Below are 19,277 nucleotides of genomic sequence, written 5' to 3' on the forward strand. Positions count from 1 at the left end.
CAGAAAGTTATGCACAGTTGCATAACATGTCTTTTTGTGATATGCCAATTCCATTGGTTGTCCAAACTCCTGGTAGTAAATGGCAATCCTCTAGGATAACCTATGACAATGAATTTCTAGTAGACAGGCTAGTTTTTCTAGCCTCATTGATAGCCTTGAAATCTTCGGATATTAATATCATCTTGGGCATGGATTGGATGTCAGCTCACTATGCCAAGATTGATACTCATTCTAGAAATGTCCAGCTTACCCATCCCTCGGGTGAGATATTAAATGTCTCCACTCGAGTTGCCAAATGCCAAATCTATTCCCTAAATGCCAACCCTCTTCCGGAACTTGAGGACATTCCGGTAGTCCGTGAGTTCCCGGATGTTTTTCTAGAGGAACTGCCAGGAATTCCACCTGACAGAGATGTAGAGTTTGTGATAGATCTTGTTCCGGGAACTGTTCCAATAGCCAGAAGACCTTATAAGATGGCACCCCTGGAGCTAGCCGAACTTAAGAAGCAACTAGATGAGGCCTTGAACAAGGGTTTCATTCGTCCTAGCTCTTCTCCTTGGGCTTGCCCCGTCCTCTTCGTCAAGAAGAAACACGGAACGGATCGGATGGTTGTAGATTACCGACCAGTTAATCTGGTCACCATAAAGAACAAGTATCCGCTCCCTAGGATCAACGATCCGTACGATCAGCTCGCTGGATCCTCAGTCCTCTCCAAAATGGATTTGAGGTTGGGATACCATCAAATCAAGATTAAGAACGGGGACATTCCAAAAATGGCTTTTGTTACTCGTTATGGCCAATATGAGTACACCGTTATGTCCTTCGATTTAACCAATGCCCCAGCCACTTTCTCTCGACTGATGAATTCAATCTTCATGGAGTATTTGGATAAATTCGTCGTGGTATACCTCGATGATATTCTCATCTACTCGAAGAATGAACAAGAACATGCCGAGCATCTAAGGCTGGTATTGATGAAACTTCGAGAGCATCGCCTTTATGCCAAGTTTTCAAAATGTGAATTCTGGTTACCAGAAGTGACCTATCTAGGACACGTCATCTCTGGTAAGGGTATTGCTGTCAATCCCGAGAGAGTTCAAGCTGTCCTTGATTGGACTCAACCTGAATCGGTTAAGCAAGTTAGGAGTTTTCTTGGTCTAGCGAGCTATTGTCGCCGCTTTGTCGAGAATTTCTCCAAGGTTGCAAAGCTTCTGACTGAACTCCTCAAGAAGGATAAAATGTTCGAGTGGACACCACAGTGTGAGCATAGTTTTCAGGAACTGAAAAGACGCCTGACTTCCGCACCTGTGTTGCTACCACCAGATTTTTCTAAGGACTTTGTTATCTACTGCGACGCCTCGCGACAAGGATTAGGTTGCATTCTCATGCAAGATCATCATGTGATCGCATACGCATCTCGACAGTTGCGTCCACATGAGGATAATTATCCCACACATGATCTTGAGCTTGAAGCTGTGGTCCATGCACTAAAAACCTGGCGACATTACCTTCTGGGTAATCGTTGCGAAATATTCACTGATCAACAAAGTCTGAAATATATCTTCACCCAGCCGGATTTGAATCTCAGGCAAATACGGTGGGTTGAGTTGATCTCGGATTACGACTTAGGGATAACTTACACCCCGGGGAAGGCCAATGTTATGGCCGATGCGCTAAGTCGTAAATCTTATTGTAACAATTTGATGCTACAACAAGGTCAACCACATCTCCATGAGGACTTTCGGAAGTTGAATCTTCATATTGTTCCTCAAGGATTCCTTTCTACCCTGGTGGCGAAGCCTACTCTTAGGGATCAAATCATAGCTGGCCAAAAGCATGACAAGGGTATATCACGGATCAAGGAGAATATTTTTAGCGGAAACGCTAAAGAATTTTCCATGAACGATCAAGGTGTTGTGATCTTCCAGAATCGTTTAGTGGTTCCTAAGAACCCACATCTAAGGCAGTTAATCCTTAAGGAGGCTCATGATTCTCCTCTCACCATTCATCCCGGTAGTACTAGGATGTATCAGGACCTACGCCAGAATTTCTGGTGGACTAGGATGAAGAGAGAAATTGCTGAGTTCGTTGCTAACTGCGACGTTTGTCGTCGAGTTAAGGCAGAACATTAAAGGCCTGCTGGCACCCTTCAACCCCTAGCTATTCCTGAATGGAAATGGGATAAACTTAGCATGGATTTCATTACCGGATTAACCAAGACCAAGAAAGGAAATAATGCTATCTTTGTGGTCATTGACCGTCTTTCCAAAGTGGCTCATTTTCTTCCTGTTCGTGAGAGTATAACAGCTAGCCAGCTAGCAGAGTTATATATCTCTCGAATATTGTCTCTTCATGGTGTTCTCCTGGAGATTAACTCAGACCGTGGGAGTATCTTTACTTCTCGCTTCTGGGAAAGTTTTCTGAATGCCATGGGGACTCACTTATCTTTTAGCACTGCTTTCCATCCCCAATCAAGTGGTCAAGTAGAAAGAGTGAATCAAATCCTAGAAGATATGCTCCGAGCTTGTGTTATATCGTTCGGGATGAATTGGGGGAAGTGTCTTCCATTCGCCGAATTCGCTTATAACAATAGTTACCAATCAAGCTTGGGCAAGGCCCCTTTTGAAGTTCTCTATGGACGAAGATGTCGAACACCTCTAAATTGGTCAGAAACCGGAGAGAGGCAACTCTTTGGCACGGATATGATCCAGGATGCAGAAGAGCAGGTTCGCATTATTCGTGAAAAGTTGAAAACAGCCCAGTCTCGTCAAAAGAGCCAATATGATCGTCATCATAAGGCTGTGACCTTTGAAGTTGACGAGAAGGCTTACCTTCGGGTTACACCTTTGAAGGGTACCCATCGATTCGGTATCAAGGGAAAATTGGCTCCTCGTTACATTGGTCCTTTTCGCATTCTTGCCAAACGAGGAGAAGTTGCCTACCAGTTGGAACTTCCTCCGCATCTTTCCAAGGTCCATGATGTTTTCCACGTCTCGCAACTCAGGCGTTGCTTTTCGGATCCTATCCGTGAAGTGGACTACGAAACGCTTGATCTCCAAGATAACCTTTCATATCGAGAATACCCCGTGCATATTCTTGATCAAGCTGAGCCTACCACTCGATGTCGAAACCTCAAGTTTCTTAAAGTTCAATGGTCAAATCATTCCGAAAAGGAGGCAACTTGGGAAAGAGAGGATCGTCTCCGACTTGAGTATCCTGCATTATTCCCGTCGACTTCTAAATCTCGGGACGAGATTCTTTTGAGTGGGGGTGAGTTGTCACATCCCTGACACCTTAAGCAAGTTAGTCTTGTGCTTATGTCTTCTTTGCATTTGCATCTAAGAATTTTCAACAAGAACAAGAAAGTGGCAAAGGAAAAACTCAAAACCCTAGCCACTACTTTAAATAAAGAAAATCTCAAACTAGTTAAAAATCAATGAACCCAAAATGGCCTCAAGAAATGTTCAAACTTCCTGATAAATCATGAAAGTAAATGAGCATTAGAGAAAACTATTTTCTTGACCCTTTAAGCATTTTAAATTAATGAAAAAATCCACTGGTTTCAAATTTTAAATTTGAAATCAGAAACTTTAAACTTTCAAAAATGTTGAAAACTTTAGGAATGGTTGGAAATATTCCAACAAATATTCTAGGGTGCTTAACTTAGTTTTTGCATTTTGTTTTGGAGCTGAAATAAATAGCAAAATATTGAAATAGCTAAAACAGCAACAAAAACAGAAAAAATGGGAAACCCTTACCTGTGGCCTAGCCTGGCCCGGCCCATCTCCCTGAGTCGTCTCCTCCCTCGCGCCAGTAGGAGAAGGAGGTGGCCGCCGCCTTCTCCGGCGCGGCCACGCACCTGTGCGCCTGCCTGGCCGCCGCCTCGCGCTAGCAAGGCCGGGGATAAGCTCCCCGAGGCCTCCTCTATCCATTCCCAGCGTGAGCTCTCTCCCTCCTCCCGGATCTCTCCTTCCCCTTCTGCCGCCATCGGAGCCGAGCAAAGCTCGAGCTGCCCGTGCCCCTAGCCTTAGCATACTCTTGCTGAGCACGCCGTTAGCTCCGCCTCGTCGGTCTGGTCATCCCTGCAGCCCGAGCTCCGCATCGCCCCAACGCCATCGTCTTCCACCTCCGGCCGCCGGACCTCTCCCGTCGATTCGCTCCCTCTGGCGCACCCCCGAGCCCTACAACAACACCATCGGAACCTCTTCGTTTCCCCTCTCACCCCACGCTCTTCCTTGCACCGTAGCCCCGTTCCCCACCAAGGCCGAGAGCTCCTCGCTGCCGGTCATGTCGTCGCCGTCGTTGTGGTGTCTGTTCCACGTGCTCGAGCTAGGGATCGAGCTCCTGGAGCCTCCAGGAGTGTGATGAGCCCATCAGCTGTCCTCCCCGTGCCCTAGAGCCATCAACCGCGGGAGGCCGAGCTTCGGCCGCTGCTTTGGCTCGTCGCCGGCGCCTCTCCCGGCGACCCTAGCCTCCCCTGATGCCCCTGCCAGATCGGCTACTTCGCCAGTGTCCCGTAGCTGCAAACCACGCTCGAATTGGTGCCATGCAGCGCCGATTAGGTCGTCTCGGGCGAGCCCTCCGCCGCGGGCTTGGTCGCCGACGACCACCCTCCGGTGGGCGTCGACGTGGCCGACCATTAGGGCGTAATTGCCCTCCCCTCAATCACTGCCAGAGGGCCCCACGCCTGGTCAAACCCCAATTAGGGGCTGGTCAGCGCGGGGTTAGCCCCTGGGTCACTGACCAGTGGGTCCCCACTGTCAGGTTTGACCTGAACAGGTCGGCTGACCTGCTGACGTCAGGCTGATGCAATAAAGAGAATTTCCAGTATAGAAATAATTCCACGAAATTGCTAAAACTTGTAAAAATCATAGAAATTAATCTGTAACAACAATGAAAATAAATTATATATGAAAAAGTATCAAAAAATTCAAGGATTCTGAATTTGCTATTTTCAACAATGTTTGAAAAAGATACAGGACCCTAACATGTAGAATAAGGAATAATTCAATTCTTATAATTACTTTTTAAATGGAATTTGGAAAATATTCAAATTTCATTATGAATGCCATGATCACACACTGTCCTAATTACAAATCAGTACCTTAACATGACATCTCATGCATGCTAACATCAAGTTGATCTGAGCATCAGGTCGAATCAATTAAACCGGTATCCGAGACTACCTCGTTTGAATTGATATTCGAATGTGATTAAAATCAACTCTAAACCTAATACATATTGATTATAATAACTTATCACCTTGCATTCTCATGCCATGCTCATGCATCATTTTGATTGCATATGATTGTTATTGAATGTTGCCATTCATTTCGGTAGGCTCCGCACCCCCGGATTCCACCGAATATCCGTTTGACGAATATCGTCCCTCCTCTGAGCAACAAGGCAAGCAACCCTTTTGATCATCCCCATAATTCCCATGTTCTTGCTCCTGCACTTATTTATTGCATTAGGATCAAATGCTACAACTGCTTTTGCCACGTTAGTTGAACCCACTTCCTTTGCATGACCTAATCTTGTCACAGTAAATAGCCGAACCTTGCAACCTAGCATACCTGGTAGTTCCCTGAGCTATGATGTGCCTTATCCTGCTATGCATGCTATGCTTAGAGTTGTGTATGGTCTGTGATCTGGGAGATGAACAGAACTGTGAGAATGTGTTCGGTAAGTAAAGGTTGTGTGTTGAACCTGATTTGGTAAAGTTACCGGTGAAAGGCTGTGTAGAAGTACATGGCGGGTTGTTTCATTGGAACCGTCCTTAGGAACAGAGTTCCGTGTATGTAATCCAAGACTAGATACTACCACATGTTGGGCCCTGAAATATGACCCCGCTCGGCCTATTAACCGCGCAGTACTCAGTCCAGGAGTTGCAAGTAGTTTCTGGTGTTTATAGTAATGCTGGAGGCCGTGCATGGTGCTGACCTGAGAGGTGGGCTGTGATGCGGTAGGCAGTGGCACGGTGTACCAAGTGGCACCCGGATGGTGGGCTTGGGAACCCTGCGCACATCATTTGAGGCCGTGGCGGAAACCCCGGCCGGACTTCCGTACGGGTTACTCTTAGATAGGCGATAAACCTGGACTAGGTACTAGTGTGGTTAACGGTCGTGGCCGACTCCCTCACTGGGCTTCCGCTTGAAGGTTGCCGAGGTGCATGACGTGCACATGGCGATAAGTGGCGAGAGCGTGTGTGACGAAGTACACCCCTGCAGGGTTATGATCTATTCGAATAGCCGCGTCCGCGGATATGGACTACTTGGAGACATATGTTGTTCATAGATAACTTCAATGGCTACTCACAAAATTGCCAAGATAAGAGTGAGTGTCGTGGACGGCATTTCCGTACGGAGACGGAATGATTCCACGATAGTGTATTGTTGTGGTGTTAGTGGACTCGTGTGCGAGAAATCAAGTTGTAAAAATTATTTAAAAATGCAAGTTGTCTAGCCACGAGTCAAATGCTGGCTTTCCGCATGAAACCCCAGAATACCTTTTGATACCTTGCATGAGTAGTTAGTTATCCTAAAGTCTTGCTGAGTACCTTCGTACTCATGTTTGCTTAATAAATGTTGTAGAGGTTGCTAATGACCCAAATGGAGGGTTCTTCGTAGACATCGACGACGACGAGTAGCTGGTGTCCCAGCTACGATCTGGCCCTACGTTGGGTCTGTAGTATAGTCAGGCCTTGTGCCATCTAGTTGCCCTGTCTGTACTCAGACAGTTTAAACTCTTCCGCTGGCTTGTAACTGAATGATTGCTATTATGGGTCGTGAGACCCTTAATGTGTAATATTATGTGTGTGGCTCTTCCGAGCCTCTTAAATAAATCTTGTATGTCTATGGTTATGTTGTGATGCCATCGATGTATCTATACATATCGGTATGCCATGCGTACATGTGTCGTACTTGATATGTATGGGGTTCGATTACCTAGTCGTGAACTTTAGTAGCACTCCTTACGAGGAAATGCCCCTTTGTGATCCAATGAGCCTTGGTAGTTCGCTACTGCTCCGGACACATTGGTTGACCGGCATGTGTCCTTCTTAGCTGCTGTGTCTGTCCCCTTTGGGGAAATGTCACGCGATGTAATGGAGTCCTTGTAGCTTGCTACGACTCGTCTACATTCGCTGATGACCGACACCTGCTTTGTTGGGTCATGTATGCCTGTCCTGGTGCGGTACTGCCACTTTGGTTTATGACTAGACATGTCGATCCGGGTTCTTTCACATTGGATTGCTAGCGACACTATCACATACGTGAGTCAAAAGACGCAAACGGTCCCGGCTAAGGTAAGGCTGCAGCCGTGGAGTTAACCGTGCGTGAGACCACAAAGGGATGCGATGTGTTACAGGCTGGATTCCTATGGCTTAGGATCGGGGTCCCGACATATGTGCCGAACTACGACACCTCCGTGTTCAACACACATGTAGCCCAGTGACGCATCCAACACCTTGAACCAGCAAGGAGGAAGGAGAGGTTGAAGGAGAGCTCTGGCAGCACGATGGCATGGTGATGGTGGAGCTGCGTGGTACTCCGACAGAGCTTCGCCAAGCACTATGGAGGACGAGGAGGAGGAGAAGTATGGCTGCACCGTGGAGAGATTATTGTGTGTTAAATCTGCCGAAAAGCCACCACTATATATAGGAGGAGAGTTAGGAGGTGCCCACCCTTTAGGGTTTCCCACCCTAAACGGTGCGGCAGCCTAGAGGCCAAGGAGGGCGGCGACCAAGGGTGGAGGCCCAAGTTGGCCTCCCCACGCCTAGGGTTTTGCCCCTCTACACCTTGGCTGCGCCTTGGGCTTCTTGTGGTGGCACACCAGCCCACATATGGGCTGGTTCCCATTACCTTTAGGCCCATGGCGCACTTTGGGGATGGTGGCCCCTCCCAGTGGACCCCCGGAATCCTTCCGGTGGTCCCGGTACATTACCGGTGTCGCCCGAAACAATTCCGGTGACCAAATCCTCACTTCCTATATATAATTCTATACCTCCAGACCATTCCGGAACTCATCGTGATGTCCGGGATCTCATACGGGACTCGGAACAAACTTCGGTAACCACGTACACAATTTCCCTATAACCCTAGCGTCATCGAACCTCAAGTGTGTAGACCCTACGGGTTCGGGAGACATGCAGACATGACCGAGACACCTCTCCGGTCAATAACCAATAGCGCGGTCTGGATATCCATGTTGGTTCCCGCATGTTCCTTGATGATCTCATCAGATGAACCACGATGTCAAGGTTTCAATCAATCCCGTATGCAATTCCCTTTGTCTATCGGTATGATACTTGCGTGAGATTCGATCGTCGGTATCCCTATACCTTGTTCAATCTCGTTATTGACAAGTCTCTTTACTCGTTCCGTAACACATCATCCCGTGGGTAACTCCTTAGTCACACTGAGCTCATTATCATGATGGATTGCGGAGTGGGCCCAGAGATACCTCTCCGTCACACGAAGTGACAAATACGGTCTCGATTTGTACCAACCCAACATACACTTTTAGAGATACCCGTAGTGCACCTTTATAGTCATCCAGTTATGTTGTGATGTTTGATACACCCAAAGCACTCCTACGATATCCGGGAGTTGCACAATCTCACGGTCTAAGGGAAAGATACTTGACATTAGAAAAGCTTTTGCATATGAACAACACGATCTAGTGCTATGCTTAGGATTAGGTCTTGTCCATCACATCATTCTCTAATGATGTGATCCCGTTATCAATGACATCCAATGTCCATGATCAGGAAACCACGACCATCCATTGATCAACGAGCTATCCAACTAGAGGCTCACTAGGGACACATTGTGATCTATATATTCACACATGTATTACGGTTTCTGGTGAATACAATTATAGCATGAATAATAGACAATTACCTTGAACAAGGAAATATAATAATAACCAATTTATTATTGCCTCTAGGGCATATTTCAAACTGTCTCCCACTTGCACTAGAGTCAATAATCTAGTTCACATCACTATGTGATTGCAATGAGTCCAACACCCATACAGTTCTGGGGTTCGATCTTGTCTTGCTTGTGAGAGAGGTTTATTAGTCAACGGGTTTGAACCTTTCAGATCCGTGTGTGCTTTACAAATGTCTATGTCTTCATATAGATAATGCTACCATGCACCATTTGGAACTATTCCAAATGACTGCTCCATTATACGAATCCGGTTTACTACTCAGAGTCATCCGGATTAGTGACAAAGCTTGCATCAACGTAACTCCTTTAGGACAAACTCTTTAATCACCTCCACAATTGAGAAAAATTCCTTAGTCCATTAGTTACTAAGGATAACTTTGACAGCTGTCGAGTGATCCATTCATGGATCACTCTTGTATCCCTTGACTGACTCATGGCACGACACACTTTAGGTGCGGTACACAACATAGCAGACTTGTAGATCCTACGGCTCAAGCATAGGGGACGACATTCTTCCTTTTTCTTTCTTCTTCCGTGGTCGAGCTTTCGAGTCTTACTCAAAATTCACAACTTATAACATAGCCAAGAACTCCTTCTCTTGCCGATCTATTTTGAACACTTTCAAAAACTTGTCAAGGCTTGTATTTTGTTGAAAGTTCTATTAAGCACTTTGATCTATCTTCATAGATCTTGATGCTCAACTCTCAAGTAGCTTTATCCAGGTTTTCCTTTGAAAAACTCCTTTCAAACAACCTTTTATGCTTTGTAGAAATTCTACATTATTTCCGACCGACAATATGTCAACCACATATATTCATCAGAAATTCTATAGTGCTCCCACTCATTTCTTTGGAAATACAAGTTTCTCATAAACTTTGTATAAAACCAAAAACTGTGATCATCTCACCAAAGGGTATATTCCAACTCCGTGATGCTTGCTCGAGTCCATAAAAGGATCGCTGGGGCTCTGCATACTTGTTAGCACCCTTTAGGATCGACAAAATCTTCTGGTTCTATCACATACAACCTTTCCTCAAGGAAACCGTCGAGGAAACAATATTTTCACATCCTATTTGCAAGATTTCATAAATGATGCAGCAACTGCTAACATAAATCCAATAGACTCTCAGCATCGCTATGAGTGAGAAAGTCTCATCGTAGTCAACTATTTGAACATTGTCGAAAACATCTTTGCGACAAGTCGAGATTTCTTAATGGTGACTTTTCACGATCATCGCGCGTCTTCCTTTTAAAGACCCATCCATAGTTAATAGTCTTACGACCATCAAGTAGTTCTTCCAAAGTCTACACTTTGTTTTAATACATGGACTCTCTTCTTGGATTTCATGGCCTCCAGCTATTTATCGGAATCCGGGCCCACCATCGCTTCTCCATTGCTCGTAGGTTCATTGTTGTCCAACAACATGACCTCTAAGACAGGGTTGCCGCACCACTCTGTAGCAGCAGTACGTGACCTTGTCAACCTACGAGGTTTGTAGTGACTTGATCCGACGTTTCATGATCACTATCATTAGCTTCCACTTCAATTGATGTAGGCGCCACAGGAACAACTTCCTGCGCCTGGCTACAAACACTGGTTGAAGTGATGGTTCAATAACCTCATCAAGTCTCCACCATACTCCTACTCAATTCTTTCGAGAGAAACTTTTCCTCGAGAAAGGACCCGTTTCTAGAAACAAACATATTTGCTTCCGGATCTGAGATAGGAGGTATACCCAACTGTTTTGGGTGTCCTATGAAGACGCGTTTATCCGCTTTTGGGTTCGAGCTTTTCAGGCTGAAACTCTTTCACATGAGCATCGCAGTCTCAAACTTTTAAGAAATGACAGCTTAGGTTTCTCTAAACCTTAATTCATACGGTGTCATCTCAATGGATTTACGTGGTGCCCTGTTTTAAAGTGAATGCGGTTGTCTCTAATGCCTAACCCATAAACGATAGTGGTAATTTGATAAGGGATATCATAGTATGCACCATATCTAATAGGGAACGACTATGACATACGGGCACACCATCAGACTATGGTTTTCTAGGTGGCATGAGTTGTGAAACAATTTTCACATGAAACAATTTTCACATTGTCTTCAATGTTTACCAAACTCATAACTCAGATATATGTGTTTACCCCCATGATCACATCGTAGACATATTAACCTCTTTGTCATGATGATCTTCAACTCCACTCTGAAATTACTTGAACCTTTCAATAGTTCACACTTGTGTTTTATCAAGTAAATACACTAGTATCTACTCAAATCATCTGTTAAGTAAGAACATAATGATATCCACTGCGTGCCTTGATGTCCGTTATGCTACTGCACAAAAGACCTTCTAGTGGCGCTAGAAACGGGCACGTTGACGACACCAGGAATCCTTCTGCGTTGGTGTTCCCTCGAAGTGGAGAGGATGATGTAGCACAGCGGAGGTAAGTATTTCCCTCAGTTTGAGAAACAAGGTATCAATCCGGCGGAGGAGTATCTGAAGATCCTGCACAAACACAAAAGCTTGCACCCAACGCTATGAAGGGGTTGTCAATCCCTTATAGATTGTTTGCCAACTGAGAACTGAAAGCAACAAAGTAACAAAGCGAAGTAAAAGCGGAGTTGTAAACGATGGATGTGAATAGACCTGGGGGGCGTAGTGTTTACTAGTGGCTTCTCTCATGAAAGCAAGTAGACGGTGGATGAGCAAATTACTGTCGAGCAATTGATAGAACTGTGCAGAGTCGTGACGATATCTATGCAACGATTATTTTTATAGGCATCACGTCCGAAACAAGTAGACCGATACTTTCTGCATCTACTACTACTACTCCACACGTCGACCGCTATCCAACATGCATCTAGTGTATTAAGTCCATAAGAACAGAGTAACGCCTTAAGCAAGATGACATGATGTAGAGGGATAATCTCAAACCAATGATAAAAACCCCATATTTTTACCCTTGATGGCAACTGCTTGATGTGTGCCTTGCTGCCCCTAGTGTCACTGGGAAAGGTCACCACATGGTAGAACCCAAAACCAAGCACTTCTCCCATTGCAAGAATCATAGATCTAGTTGGCCAAACAAAACCCAAGACTCGGAGAGACTTACAAGGATATCAAATCATGCATATAAGAAATCAGCAAAGACTCAAATATATATCATAGATATTCTGATCACAAGTCCACAATTCATCGGATCTCGACAAACACACCGCCAAAGAAGATTACATCGGATAGATCTCCATGAAGATCATGGAGAACTTTGTATTGAAGATCCAAGAGAGAGAAGAAGCCATCTAGCTACTAACTACGGACCCATAGGTCTGAAGTGAACTACTCACGAGTCATTGGAAGGACGACGATGATGACGAAGAAGCCCTCCAACTCCAAAGTCCCCTCTGTCAGGGTGCCGGGAAGGGTCTCCAGATGAGATCTCGCAGAAACGGAAGCTTGCGGCGGCGGAAAAGTATTTTTGAGGCTCGCTTGGTTTTTTGCGGAATATTTGGGAATTTATTGGCCAAAGACCTAGGTCAAGGGACGGCCAGGGAGGCCACAAGCCTGCCCACCGCCGCCTCCCCATGGTGGCGGAGTGGGGGCTTGTGGGCTCCCTGGAGCCCACCTGGCTTGGCCCAAAAGCCCCCTGGACTTCTTCCGTTCGGGAAAAAATCATTTCGGGGTTTTTCTTCCGTTTGGACTCCGTTCCAAAATCAGATCTGAAAAGATTCAAAAACACGGAAAAACAGGAACTGGCACTTGGCACTGAATTAATAAGTTAGTCCCAAAAAGATATAAAAAGGTACATAAAACATACAAAGAAGGCAAGATAACAGCGTGAAATCATCAAAAATTATAGATACGTTTGAGACGTATCATGCCTCAGCACTCATTGGACTACATACATCAGAATGTATTACTTCGAACAAGTTACTTTCTTGTTCCATATCACTGAAAACGAGGTCTTCGGTCATCTTGCCCATGCGGTATGATTTGCATGTCTCAAGTGATTCAAAAAATATAGTAAGTCCAAACGATCCATCCGCATGGAGTTCTTCATGCATGTATACCAACACGCATGGTTTGAATGTCTCAAACATTTCAAAAATGAGAAAGTACAAAGATCCATCAGCATGGAGCTTCTTCATGCATTTTATTACCAATATGACTAAGTAGAGTACCACAAGTAAGTGGTACTATCATTACTACTTTGTATCTTTTGGCAACAATATTATGAACATGTGTATTGATACGTCCATTTTGCATCATGCTTTCATGCTGATATTTATTGGTTTTTGGGCTGTTATTTCACTTCACGGTACAATACTTATGCCTTTTCTCTCTTATTTTGCAAGGATAATATGAAGAGGGAGAATGCCGACAGCTGGAATTCTGGCCTGAAACAGGAGCAAGTTTGAGATGTCTATTCTGCGCAACTCCAAAAGCCTTGAAAATCAACGTGGCTATTTTTGGGAATATTTAATAAATACTGGGCCGAAGAAGTGCCAGAGGAGCGCAACCAGGGGGCCACAAGCCTGGTAGGCGCGACCACCCCCTAGCCGATCCTAGGGGGCTTGTGGGCTCTCTGCTGGCCCACTGGCTCCCCTCTTTTGCTATATGAAGAGTTTCGTTCCAAAAAAAATCAGGAGGAGGCTTTTTCGAGGATTCGCCGCCGCCACGAGGCGAAATTTGAGCAGAACCAATCTAGAGCTCCGACAGGACGATCCTGCCGGGGAAACTTCCCTCCCGGAGGGGGAAATCATCGCCATCGTCATCACCAACACTCCTCTCATCGGAGGGGACTCATCACCATCAATATCTTCATCAGCACCATCTCATCTCCAAACCCTAGTTCATTACTTGTAACCAATCTCCATCTCGCGACTCCGATAGGTACTTGTAAGGTTGCTAGTAGTGTTAATTACTCTTTGTAGTTGATGCTAGTTGGATTATTTGGTGGAACAGTTTATGTTCAGATCCTTGATGCTACTCATTACCTCTCTGGTCATGAATATGATTATGCTTTGTGAGTAGTTACCTTTGTTCCCGAGGACATGGGATAAGTCATGCTAATAGTAGTCATGTGAATTTGGTATTCGTTCGATATTCTGATGTGTTGTATGTTGTTTTTCCTCTAGTGGTGTTATGTGAACATCGACTACATAACACTTCACCATTATTTGGGCCTAGAGGAAGGCATTGGGAATTAGTAAGTAGATGATGGGTTCTTAGGCTGACAGAAGTTTAAACCCTAGTGTATGCGTTCCTTCGTAGGGGGCTGATTTGGATCCACTAGTTTAATGATATGGTTAGACTTTGTCTTAATTCTTCTTTCTTAGTTGCGGATGCTTGCGAGAGGGGTTAATCATAAGTGGGATTCTTGTCCAAGTAAGGGCAGTACCCATGCGCTGGTCCACCCACATATCAAACTATCAAAGTAACGAACGCGAATCATATGAACATGATGAAAACTAGCATGACATAAATTCCCGTGTGTCCTCGGGAGCGTTTTTCCTCCTATAAGACTTTGTCCAGGCTTGTCCCTTGCTACAAAAGGGATTGGGCCACTTTGCTGCATCGTTGCTAATTTTGTTACTTGTTGCTTGCCAGATCCTTTGTTACTGATAATTTCAGTGCCTGCAGATATTACCTTGCTGAAAACCAATTGTCAGATCCTTCTGCTCCTCGTTGGGTTCGACACTCTTACTTATCGAAAGGACTAGGATAGATCCCCTATACTTGTGGGTCATCAAGACTCTTTTCTGGCGCCGTTGCCGGGGAGTGAAGCACCTTTGGTAAGTGGAATTTGGTAAGGAAACATTCATACAGTGTGCTGAAATTTATTGTCTCTTGTCACTATGGAAACTAATCCTTTGAGGGACTTGTTCGGTGTATCTTCACCTCGAACGGAAGCACAAAGAGTTTCTCCTCAACCTGCTGCACCTACTGAAAATATTTGCTTTGAATTTCCTTCGGGTATGCTTGAGAAACTGCTGGCTAATCCTTTTACAGGAGATGGAACATCACATCCAGACTTGCATCTAATCTATGTAGATGAAGTTTGTGGTTTATTTAAGCTTGCAGGTTTGCCCGAGGATGAGGTCAAGAAGAAGGTCTTTACCTTATCTTGGAGGGATAAAGCATTGACATGGTATAGTCTATGTGATGATACTGGATCATGGAACTACAATCGGTTGAAATTGGAATTTCATCAAAAGTTTTATCCTATGCATCTAGTACATCGTGATCGGAATTATATTTATAATTTTTGGCCTTGTGACAGAGAAAGCATCGCTCAAGCTTGGGGGAGGCTTAAATCAATGTTATATTCATGCCCCAACCATGAGCTCTTGAGAGAAATTGTCATTCAGAACTTCTATGCTCAGCTTTCTCATGATGATCGCACCATGCTTGACACTTCTTGTACCGGTTCTTTTATGAAGAGAGATATTGACTTCAAATGGAATTTATTCGAGAGAATTAAACGCAACTCTGAAGATTGGCAGCTTGATGAAGGTAAGGAGTCAGGTATGAATTTCAAGTTTGATTGCGTTAAATCCTTTGTTGAAACAAATACTTTTTGTGACTTTAGCGCTAAGTATGGACTTGACTCAGAGATAGTAGCTTCATTGTGTGAATCATTTGCTGCTCATATTGGTTTAAATATCATCCGCCTTTAGAAGTCAATGTAGTTAAACCCAATACAGTTGAAGAGAAAGTCATTGCCTATAATGATCCTATTGTTCCCAGTGCTTACATTGAGAAACCACCTTACCCTGTTAGGATAAAGGGACATTCTAAAGCTTCAACTGTGATACGTAGAGGCTACATTAGAACACCCACACCCCCCGAGAAAATTAGAGTTGAACCTAGCATTGCTATTATCAAAGATCTCCTATCCGATGATGTTGAGGGACATAATATTCACTTCTGTGAAGATGCTACTAGAATTGCTAAACCTCACACTAGAGATAAACATAGGTATGTTGTTGGCACACCTGTTGTTTCTGTTAAGATAGGAGATCATTGTTATCATGGTTTATGTGACGTGGGTGCTAGTGTTAGTGCAATACCTCAATACTTATATGATGAAATTAAAGATGAGATTGCACCTGTTGAGATAGAACCTATTGATGTCACTATTCGGCTTGCCAATAGAGATACTATCTGCCCTGTGGGAATGGTTAGGGATGTTGAAGTCTTGTGTGGTAAAACAAAGTATCCTGCTGATTTCCTCGTTCTTGCTACCACTCAAGATAGCTTTTATACCATCATATTTGGCAGACCTTTTGTCAATACTATCAATGCTCATATTGACTGTGAGAAGCACACTGCCACTGTTGGCTTTGAAGGTGTGTCACATGAGTTCAATTTCTCCAAGTTTGGTAGACAACCTCATGAAAAAGAGTTGCCTAGTAAGGATGAAACTATTGCCTTGGCTTCTATTGTCGTGCCTCCTACTGATCCCTTAGAGAAATACTTGCTTGAGCATGAAAATGATATGCATATGGATGAAAGGGATGAGATAGATAGAGCTGTCTTAGAACAATATCCTATCCTTAAGAAAACTTGCCTGTTGAACTGCTTGGGGATCCACCCCCACCAAAGGGTGATCCTGTGTTCGAGCTTAAACAGTTGCCTGATACTCTTAAGTATGCTTATCTTGATGAAAAAGAGATATATCCTGTTATTATTAGTGCTAGCCTCTTAGAGCATGAAGAAAAGAAGTTACTAAAAACTCCGAGGAAGAACCGTGTTGCTATTGGATATACTCTTGATGATCTTAAGGGTATTAGTCCCACTCTATGCCAGCACAAGATTAAAACCGATCCTGATTCCAAACCAGTTGCTGATCATCAAAGGACATTAAATCCTAAGATGAAAGAGGTAGTAAGAAAACAAATACTAAAGCTCCTGGGAGCAGGTATTATCTATGCTGTTGCTCATAGTGATTGGGTGAGTCCGGTGCATTGCGTCCCTAAGAAGGGAGGCATTACCGTTGTCCCTAATGATAAGGATGAATTGATCCCACAGAGGATTATTACTGGCTATAGGAAGTAGATCAATTTTAGGAAATTGAATAAATCCACTAGGAAAGAGCATTACCCTTTGCCTTTTATCGACCAAATGCTAGAAAGACTGTCTAAACACACACAATTCTGCTTTCTAGACGGTTATTTTGGTTTCTCCCAAATACCTGTTGCACAATTTCATCAGGAGAAAACCACTATCACCTGCCCTTTGGGTACCTTTGCTTATAGACGTATGCCTTTTGGCTTATGTAATGCACCTGACACCTTTCAAAGATGTATGATGGCTATATTCTCTGACTTTTGTGAAAAGATTGTTGAGGTTTTCATGGATGACTTCTCCGTTTACGGGTCTTCCTTTGATGATTGCCTCAGCAACCTTGATCGAGTCTTGCAGAGATGTAAAGACACCAATCTTGTCTTGAATTGGGAGAAGTGCCACATTATGGTTAATGAAGGCATCCTCTTAGGACATAAAATTTCTAAAAGAGGTATTGAAGCCGATAAGGCTAAGGTTGATGCAATCGAGAAAATGCCATACCCCACAGATATCAAAGGTATAATAAGTTTCCTTGGTCATGCTGGTTTCTATAGGAGGTTCATTAAAGACTTCTCTAAGATTTCTAGGCCTCTTACCAATCTCTTGCAAAAGGATGTTCCTGTTGTCTTTGACGATGATTGTGAGGAAGCCTTTGAATTACTTAAGAAGGCCTTGATAACTGCACCTATTGTTCAACCGCCTGATTGGAACTTACCTTTTGAAATCGAGTGTGATGCTAGTGATTTTGCTATTGGTGCTGTGCCAGGACAAATAGTTGATAAGAAGTTGAATGTTATTCACTATGCTAGTAAAACTCTGGACAGTGCCCGAAGAAACTATGCTACTACGGAAAAGGAGTTTTGAGCAGTCGTGTTTGCATGTGAAAAGTTCAGGTCTTACATAGTTGATTCCAAAGTCACTATTCACACTGATCACGCTGCTATTAAGTACCTCATGGAGAAGAAAGACGCTAAACCTAGACTTATCATGGGTTCTCTTGCTACAAGAATTTGATTTGCACGTTGTTGACAGGAAGGGTGCTGATAACCCCGTAGCAGATAACTTGTCTAGGTTAGAGAACGTTCTTGATGACCCACAACCTATTGATGATAGCTTTCCCGATGAGCAACTGAATGTCATCAATACTTCACGTAGTGCACCGTGGTATGCTGATTAGGCAAACTATATCGTTGCCAAATATATACCACCTAGTTTCACATACGACCAAAAGAAGAAATTCTTCTTTGACTTGAGACATTACTTTTGGGATTATCCTCACCTTTATAAGGAAGGAGTAGATTGTGTTATTAGACATTGTGTACCTGAACATGAACAGGGACATAACCTATAGAAGTGTCACTCCGAAGCCTACGGAGGACACCATGCGGGAGACAGAACTGCACACAAGGTATTGCAATCAGGTTTCTATTGGCCCACTCTCTTCAAGGATGCCCGTAAGTTTGTCTTGTCTTGTGACGAATGTCAAAGAGTAGGTAATATCGGTAAATGTCAGGAAATGCCTATGAACTATTCACTTGTCATTGAACCATGTGATGTTTGGGGCTTTGATTATATGGGACATTTTCCAAAATCCAACGGGTATATTCATATCCTAGTTGTTGTTGATTACATCACTAAGTGGGTAGAAGCTATCCCCACTAGTAGTGCTGATCACAACACCTCTATCAGGATGCTTAAAGAAGTTATTTTCCCTAGATTTGGAGTCCCTATATATCTAATGACCGAAGATGGTTCACATTTCATTCATGGTGCTTTCCATCAAACGCTTGCTAAGTACGATATCAACCATAGAATTGTGTCCCCATATCACCCTCCGTCCAGTGGTCAAGTAGAGCTAAGCAATAGAGAGATTAAACTAATTCTGCAAAATACTGTCAACAGGTCTAGAAAGAATTGGTCTAAGAAGCTCGATGATGCACCGTCGGCTTAAAGAACTGCCTATAAGAATCCCATGGGCATGTCTCCGTACAAAATGGTGTATGGTAAAGCATGTCATTTACCTCTCGAGCTAGAGCATAAATCTTATTGGGAAATCAAAGATCTCAACTTTTATTTCAAACTTGCTGGTGAGAAGAGGTTATCTCACATTAGCTCGCTTGATGATTGGAGAACTCAGGCATATGAAAATGCCAAGTTGTTCAAAGAAAAGGTTAAGAGATGGCATGATAAGAGGATACAAAAGCGTGAGTTCAATGTAGGTGATTATGTCTTGCTATATAATTCTCGTTTAAGAT

The sequence above is a fragment of the Hordeum vulgare genome, chromosome 7H (assembly GCF_904849725.1).
Source record: "Hordeum vulgare subsp. vulgare chromosome 7H, MorexV3_pseudomolecules_assembly, whole genome shotgun sequence".
Lineage (NCBI taxonomy): Eukaryota > Viridiplantae > Streptophyta > Magnoliopsida > Poales > Poaceae > Hordeum > Hordeum vulgare.